We start from the raw sequence: 9,654 nt of genomic DNA on the forward strand, positions 1-9,654 counted from the left end.
CCATTCTCAAGTGTTGAGTGCGCTCCTCTTCGGTCTTGGAGTAGATCAAGATATCGTCAATAAAAACAATTACCCATTTGTCGAGCACATCTTGAAATACTCGATTCATTAGATCCATGAATGCTGCCAGTGCATTGGTTAACCCAAAAGATAACACTAGAAACTCATAGTGACCGTATCGAGTCCTAAATGCTGTTTTGGGTATATCATTGTTCTTTATCTTGAGCTGATAATAGCCGGACCGAAGGTCTATCTTTGAAAATACTCTGGCTCCCTGCAACTGATCAAATAAATCATCAATGCGTGGCAATGGATACCGGTTCTTAATGGTTAGCTTATTCAACTCTCAGTAATCTATGCACATACGCAAACTACCATCCTTCTTCTTGACAAACAACACCGGGGCACCCCAAGGTGAAACACTTGGGCGAATAAACCCCTTTTCTAATAATTCCTGCAACTGCATCTGCAACTCCTTCAATTCAGCTGGTGCCATCCTGTATGGAGCCTTAGATGCCGGAGCTGCTCCAGGAGTCAAGTCTATGGCAAACTCCAACTCTCTATCAGGTGGTAAATGCATCAGATCATCTGGGAAAACATCGGAAAACTCTTTAACCACCTTTATCTCTTCTAGAGGTGTAATCCTTGCATCAACATCAAGTACCAATGCCAAGTAACCATGACATCCACTTTCTAGCAATTTTACCGCTTGAAGAGCAGAGACAAGGACCTTCTTCACTCTTTTCATGGGATCTGCTCGGTATACCAATTCTTTCCCTTCGTCATCTGTCACCTTAATCAGCCTTTCCGCACAGATCACATTAGCTCGATGAGCCGACAACCAATCCATACCCAATATAACATCAAAATTCTGCATATTGAACTTAATGAGTTGTGTATCAAAGATCTTCCCACTAATCTCCACCGGGCACGGCCCATATACTTCCCTCAACTGTGTAACCTTACCAGTAGGCATACTAACACTCATTCCATGGTCTAGGATCCTGGGTGACATCCCAAGTTTCTCTACAAATCTCTTAGATGCGAATGAATGTGTAGCTCCTGAATCGAATAAAACATAGGCCGGTATGCCTGATATGGGTAGGATACCTAGTATAACAATTCATATAATTTCAGCAGGTCATCAATATTAATCAATATGAATTTCTTAATTTAAAATGTACCTGCTACTACTTCTGTACTAGCCTCATCTTCCTCTGTTGATAGAGCATACATCCTTCCCTGCGGTTGATTTCCTCGAGGTAAGGGAGGTCGGTACGCAGAGGGCTGACTGGAGGGCAAGGCTGGTCTGGCCCGACAGTCTTTCACATAATGCCCATATGAATGGCAGTTGAAGCAACGAATCTGAGATGTCAGAACCGGAGCGGGGCCCCTCTGCACTTGACCCGTTGCAGATGGAGGTCGAGGTGGCCTTGGAGCTGTAGGTGCCACACTAGTGTTCGGGCGAAAAGAGGTGGAACCCGAACCACCAACTGGTCTAGGAGGGTAGCCAGATGGCCTATAGGGCTGCCTATACATAGGCCCAGAACTGTATGATCCGCGGTAGGCCTTGGAGGAATTTCCCATATCTGGGAATGGATTTGTTCTCTTGCACAGTCCAGGAGTGAGGGACTGTTCACCCTTTTGCTTATCTTCCATGGTCTTGGCCTTCTGCACAATCTGGCCATATTCGGTCAAATCCAGTACCTCAAGTACAGACCCAATAGATGCCTTTAGGACCTTTAGGAACCTTGCTGCCTTCTCTTCAGCTGTTCTCATATGCCTTGGGGCAAAATGGAACAAACTCTCAAATTGTTGTTGGTACTCAAGGACAGTCTTACCTCCTTGGGTTAAGGCCATGAACTCAGTCTCCTTTCGGTCTCTGAACTGCGCGGATAATGGTTGTCCAAGAACAACTCCTTGAACTGCTCCCAAGTGGATTCTGGATGAGCAGCCAACAATATAGGCTTGGAGGCTTGCCACCAAGAATTTGCCTCTTTCTTGAGTTGCAAACCAGCACAAATGAGTTTCTGTGCATCCGTGCACTCAAGCACCTCAAATATCTTCTCTAATTCTTGGATCCATTAATCCGGTTCCAGAGGATCACTCCCCACCTTAGAGAATACAGGTGGTAAGTTCCTCTTGAATGACTCCACTACCCTTGACGTATTACTCGCCACCGGAAAGTTAGGAGCATAGGCAGGATAGTAGGAGTATGGAGGAGGCATCCCATACTGAGGAACACTGAATGGTGGGATTGGGGGTGTAACTCCCACTTGTGGTCCCATTCCCGACCCTACAGGCGGGTCCTGTGGAGTGAGTACCCGGGGAGGTTGACCCAGTTGATAAAATTCCAACTGTTGCTGGATAGCAGTCATAAATGCTTGTTGTTGCTAAAGCATTTGTTGCTGAAAAGCTTGTTGGGACTACTGAATTATTGTAGCAACATCTCCCGGTGTAATGACCGGTGGAGGGTCCGGGAGTGCAGCCATAGGTGGGTCCCCATGTGCCCCACCCTGACCAAGGGTCTCTGGAGGTAGTGAAGGTGAGGTATGCCCCGCAGAGTGGGACCTCCTGGAATTTTGTGGTCGACCGACCTGACGAGGACCCCGCGAGGTACCTCGGGCATTACTACCGGATCTAGTACGTACCATCGTATCCCCGTACCTGGAGCACATCACACACCATATTGGTTAAACACCGTATAATTGATTTCGACACACAATCATATGCCATTACATGAGGTGTTGTAGTGTATGATAGCCTGTAAATAATCGCAGCTTAATTCCAAGATACAGGGCAAAGGCCCCAACAGATATGTCAATGGTCCCACTTGACCATAGCACATTAATCATAGGAATAATATCAATAGTGAAAATCAATGAAATCATGCTAGGAGGAGAGAAGGGGAAAAAAATTTTCAAAATTCCCCAATTTTCACAACCGGTGGGCTGCACCGGCGGGTAGGGGCCCGTCGGTCGAGGCCGCCGGTCCTAGTGCCTCACACCGGTGGGTGGCACCGGCGGGTAGGGGCCCGCCGATTATACCCACCGGTCTTGCTCGTGTAAAAACGCGAACAGGGCCTGTAGGCCCTGTTCTGTCTTGTCTACTCATCCACTCGGTGCTTTAGAGAAGAGTCAACTCACCCTCATTCAAGTAAGTTCCTCCTTCTTCTTTTCTCAGAATTCCCATTTGGGGTAGAATGCATCCATAAGGTTTACTTTCTAGGTTTCCTTTTCATATTTTTCACCATAGAAAAGTATTTCCATGTGATTGTGATGCTTCTACTGTGGTCATTTGTAGTTTATAGGAATTTTATCTCTTCATTTGGAGAAAACCCCAATTCGTGCCCTAGGTTTCCAAATTTGGGGATTTCTTCAATTCTCACTCTTTTCTCCAATTGATGACTCCTTTGTGATGCATTCCATATGATTTACACTAGATATGCTTTAGATTTCATGAATCCTCCATTATGCTTGGAATCCCCATGTATTTCTATGAAAATCCCTCTTTTTGTATTGGTTTCCTTGATTTTCATCCCATACTTGTATTCATGGAACTCTATAGTCTATTTGGGTATGTTCTTGCACTTTCATGATCCCGCTACTATGGCATTTCGTTCTAGACCTAGGGTTTCAAGCTTTTACTTCATTGTGATTGAGTTGGTGCATTGAAATCGAATCCTCTCATGTTAATATGCTCTTTGCCGTCATTTTACTGTTTTGGCATGTTTCTCCTTTGTAGCTTACCGTGCATCATGCCCATAGGTTCCCTATCATTTCTAGCTTGTCGCCGTTTCCACTTTACGAGTATTCGGGTTTTGGGTTTCCCCTTTCTAATGATGTCATTTTTCATTACTTACTAATCCTACTTCCTTTTCTTATTGTCAGGATGTCATCTCGCACCGGCAAGGGACCATCTTCCTCTGGCGCTCGACGTAAGACCACCGCTTCTAAGCGGAAGAGTGCGGAGACTAGCTCTTCAGCTCCTCGCACAGGGAGACCCGCACCTGCCCAGTCTGACCCTTCAGACTATGATGAGGAGCACTTCCTTAGTGCAGAGGCCGCAGCCAACTGGCCTAATTTCCTGAAGGGGTCAGTGATGATGGAGAAGACCGTGGTAGTCGAGGACTTCCACAAGGCTAGGCTTCAGGAGAGGTTCTCAGCATTGGGCTGGGACTCTATTCTTCATGTAGACCGACCGTGCTACGAGCAGCTCGTCCGTCGGTTCTATTGTAACCTGGAGGTGTCGTATCCGTACGGGGAGTTCACCATCAGCAGCTTGGTGAAGGGGGTGGACATCCAGTTGACGGTGGGCACCTTGGCCAGTATCCTAGGTATATCGGTGGTGGGACACCGATACTACAGTCCCCCCAGGAGTAAGCCTTAGGGACCGTTCATGAGCCTGGTGACACCGGACTTCATCTACGAGACCATCTGCGGCAGCAGTAACCGCCCGGAGTCCGAGACGTCCTTCTACCCTGAGGTTCGTCAATTTGCTCGGTTGGTCCAGTTCAACCTGCTCCCCAGAGGAGGTCATCAGAACCAGGTGGGTTTCATGGCGGCTTTCATCGCATTCTGCATCTTCACGGCCGCAGAGGGAGGCGGCGAGCACTTGTGCCTCCCATACATTATTCTCAGGACGATGGAGCACCATACTTCCCACCCAGAGGATGGAGGATTCCCTTACGGCAGGATCCTCACTAGGATCTTCGAGTTCTTCGGGGTGGATCTGAGCGGTGAGGAGGGGAAGACTCCTGAGGCTCCTGAGGATGGGTCTCCAGACCCTCATGGATTCACCTCCGAGATCAGGAGCTCAGAGAGGTAGGGGTAGGAGGGCTGCCCCTATGGAGGATGTCCCCATGGGAGAGGAGTCCAGTGAGGAGGATGAGGACTACGTTCCTCAGGACGAGGAGGAGGATCTGATGGGTGGCAGCATCCCTAAGGAGGCGCCTCAGGAGTCAAGAGGTCCTGGCCCTAGTTCCTCCAGAGCTGCAGCCACACCATATGGAGCCCCACCACCTGGGAGTGGTGCCTACGACTTCGAGGGCATGACGTCCTCCATGCGGGCCTTGCAGGATGGCCAGGTTCAGCTACTGAGGCGGCTGGACGAGATTGTCTCCAGAGAGGAACGCATTCTGGAGAGGCAGACCACCTTGGAGGATTCCTTCCTCCGGCTGGGTCAGGACTTAGACACGACGGTCAACGCTATCTCAACAGATTTTGGCCGGCTTCGGAGGGAGGTACGGCTGGTGAACGCGAGGTTCGATTATTACGATCACCGCCTCAACATGAACTCTAAGCCTCCGGTGAACGTGGTGATCATTGATGATGACGACGATGACCAATGAGGGCTTGGCTCGCCCACACCAGTTGTTTATTCATTTTCTCTTTTTTGTAGACCTTATTGTATACTTTATTTCTTATCATTCCTTGTATTTACGCTGTAACTGGTTTCATTTATGGAATGACATAATTTTGGATAGTGAATATTGTGGTGAATTCATATGTGGAGTACTTGTGTGGTTTGGTTGTGATGTATTTTGCTATCTGTGATCTTTGTTATATTTATTATCTATTGTTTATCAGGTATTTGTATAAAATTTTTTGGAAATCCCATTTTACGCCGTTATGCTGCCGAAATTTCGTCGAAATAGTACTCTATAGGTTACATCACCAACCTAATCCCCTTTTATCTATACTCACGCATGCCATGAATGCAACATATAATGCAATCCCTTTTTATACTTTCTTTCTTTGGCTTTTAATCTTTAAAGCTTTTATATTAACCCAACCCCATTTCCCTATTATAGAGTCTACGGGATTCTAATGGTATGCTGTGAGTGGAGCAGAGCATCACACTCTGATACCACCGTTTGTCACACCCCGTTCACACTGAACCGGGCCAGTGACCGAGTTAACACCGGTTAACCCAAACCTGTCAGGATCATCAGATACTGTATTCCACCACAGCATACACACAACTAATATATACTCATTAGATCAGCGGAAGACTAATTTTTACCTGTGAATAACCCCATAATACTTGATACCCAGATGGTGATACAATAATTATATACATTTGGGCCCGAAGGCATGATAATTACACAAAAAGAATAAAATTCAAATATCAAGTATATAAGGAAATCCACCAAAACAATTAGAGTACACAGCTCGGCTCGGTATCAAGGCTAGAGCTCAGCTCGGCATCAAGGGTTGAGCCCAGCTCGGCATCACGTAGAAGACCTCAGCTCGGCCTCAGAAGTGGAGCTCAGCACGGCCTCCAAGGTGGAGCTCAGCTCGGCCTCAGAACTGTTGTCCCGCAGCACAGCTCTCGCACGAGCAGTCGGTGCCGTGCCCTAACTCCTCAGGAAACTCGAATATGGGACCCACCCCATACTCCTCAGATGTATGACCTGCAAAATCATCTAAAAAGGGGTGTACACGTGGGATGATCTCACTAGCTCAGTAAGTAGAAAGATGGACCACACACAGCAGTCCACACATCAAAACACATCATATGCACTACATGCCATGCTATACATTTTAAATCACATCCACCTAAGCAACATTACTAAGTCCTTGGTTTTAGTGCTACTACAACCACAGTGCGCGTATACTCCGGGTACGAGCCACAAACTCCCTCCCGCGATACGCCCATAGGGCTGTCGGAAAAGGCCCACCGTGAGTACTCGGAAAAGTAAAGATAATACCGTCCACCAGCTCTCAACAAAAATGTAAATGACTGAAAATAAAGGTGTTGACTCCATCAATTTAAAAGCAGTACGATTGACCCTCTTGAATGTACCACCGGGGTTGTCGGCTGTCCTACATGACCCGTTGGGCGTTATATCTAACCGCCACAGTGACCCGACGACCGCGACCACTGCTTCCCCCCAAATGATAACCCAACACCTTAACCCCTATTGGGAAGGGTCGTAGCACGGGATGGTGAGAATCCTAATACCGCATGCTCCTATATGACAATAGTACGATTGCATAGTGCCTCCGTGTCCCATTCCACGGGCCACCAATGCACTCGTCTCCAAGCCGACTACTGCATCTAGTCTATCAATGCAACATGCACATGATGTCCACATTCAACATATAAGCATCTCATTCAATTGGCAATTGGAAAGTAAACATAGCACATATGCACATCAATGTGTGGAATGACTAATCTACATAGCATATTCATGATGACATGACTAGATTAGATATAATTAAATGAATGCCAAACAATGCCTTGAAACAAGGCCAAACGTCCTCTCCCCACTTACTTGTAGCGTACAAGGATTCCCGCTCGGTACGGGTGAGATCCTGTGCGAATCGGGTAGGATTTGGTGAACCTAACATAATTGAGTGGGGTTAGTACTTCACCATCTTAGGATCAAAATTAATGAAATCCGATGTCAAAATCGTGTTTAGAATATCAAAAGAAGGTCACACGTCCGATTTGGGTCCAATCGGACATAAGGATCACCCTCGGGGCCACATGGGTGGGTCAGACAGGTGGGCAGTCTGGCCCACCGGTCCTACCCACCGGTTGGGACCGGCGGGTAGGGGCCCGCTGGTTGTACCCGCCGGTTGGGTCCGAAGACCCCCTGCCTTCTCAAGTGGGTGCCCATAGGTGGGTAGGGGCCCACCGGTTGTACCCACCGGTCTTGGTGGGAAACACCCTATTTCTTCCCAATTTTCTCCATTCTGTGGGGATTCAAATGGGGCTTTTCCCCACCCATTCTTCACACCTTCAAGGTCCTATAGGATGGTTCTAACCTAGATCTAGGTTAGATTCCAGTGATGGGAAACCATCTTACCTTCTTTGCTCAAGAACAACCTCAAACCCTCCAAATCACTTCAAACTCACAATGCTTCTTCCACCTTGTCAATGTCTCTTCAAATCCTTCAAGATCAACACATAAATCATCTATTAAACCTTAGATTCATCATTTCAAAGGGGATTTACAAGATCTCAAGAAACCATACTCGAATCAAGGGTTTAAAGCTTGGGTATGGTGAATGTTCACAAAACCCAACTTTGCTTACCTCTAACTGTAGATCTAGAGTTGAAGATCACTCTCCCGGCACCGGAATGGGAGGATCAAGATTCGGCACCGCTGAAATCCCTCTTTTCTTCCTCTTCCTTCTCTTCCTTTCTTTTCTCTCTCCTCTTTACTTTTCTCACCAACGTACGGGTGTCATAAATGAAAAGGAAATAAACATAATGCTATATATATAATTCCTACTAAGTGAACAGTGCACATGGATGGGTCACTCAGGTGGGTGGATGTACCCACCTGTCCTACCCACCTGAGGGCCAAACTTGGGATTTTGACCGGGTTCGGGCCTCGTCGCGAATCCCACCCCGGCATACGATGTAGCATACGTATATACCTTAAAATACGAATATAATACCTGTTTTATCCATACATAGCCTTATGGTAGGTGCACGTACACGGTTTGGGCACTCCCTTCTCTTCTGGCACTGGCTCGGACTTGTCAGGCCAGCAGGTGTTTAAGGTCACCCGTGCCATCATAGCCCATAAGGAACCCGCTCTAATTTCCTCTGGCTCAGTTTCTGCATGGTTAAACCGGTTCAACCGCGAAATCAGACCGGGTTTAAGAAGCGGGGTATTACATTACCCCCCCTTCTGAAAAATTTCGTCCTCGAAATTGCATACCTGGTTGATAAAAAAGATGAGGGTATTTGGCTTTCATTTCATCCTCTACCTCCCAAGATGCTTCTTCAAGTGAATGATCAGCCCATCGCACCTTTACAAAGGAAATGGAGCGGTTGCGAAGGGTTTTTACCTTCCCGTCCAAAATTTCAGCTGGCTGTTCTGTATAGGTCATATCAACTTCTAGGTACTCTGGTTCCACGGGTAGTACATGAGATGGATCATGCACGTATCTCTTTAGTATGGATACATGGAATACATTGTGAACATCCCCAAGTGAAGGTGGCAGAGCAAGCATGTAGGCTATTGAGCCAACCCGGGATAAGATCTCAAATGGTCCAATGTATCTTGGGTTCAACTTCCCCTTTCTGTGAAACCTTTGCAAACCTTTAGTAGGAGATATCTTGAGAAATACCTTTTCTCCTGGCTGAAATTCAATATCTTTTCTGCGGGTGTCCGCATAGCTCTTTTGATGGGACTGAGCTGCTTTAATCCGTTCTCTAATAATGTCGACTTTGTCACAAGTCATTTGGATCATCTCAGGTCCTAACATTCGACGTTCACCTATCTCATCCCAATACAAAGGAGTCCTGCACTTTCTGCCATATAACGCCTCATACGGAGCCATTCCAATTGTAGCTTGGTAACTGTTGTTATATGCAAACTCCATAAGAGGTATATATTCTTCCCAACTGCCACTCATCTCCATTGTGCATGCCCTGAGCATGTCCTCTAATATCTGAATGGTTCGCTCTGACTGACCATCCGTCTGTGGGTGAAAAGCAGTACTCAAGTTCAGCTGTGACCCCAAGGCACGCTGTAAGTTTTTCCAAAATCTGGAAGTGAACCTTGGGTCCCTATCTGAAACAATGCTCACTGGCACTCCATGTTAGCGCACTATATTGTCCATGTAAAGTTGTGCTAGTTTAATCATGGAGAACTTGGTCTTGATAGGAATAAAATGAGCAGTCTTGGTA

Source organism: Macadamia integrifolia, chromosome 14, assembly GCF_013358625.1.
Source record: "Macadamia integrifolia cultivar HAES 741 chromosome 14, SCU_Mint_v3, whole genome shotgun sequence".
In the NCBI taxonomy this organism is placed as follows: domain Eukaryota; kingdom Viridiplantae; phylum Streptophyta; class Magnoliopsida; order Proteales; family Proteaceae; genus Macadamia; species Macadamia integrifolia.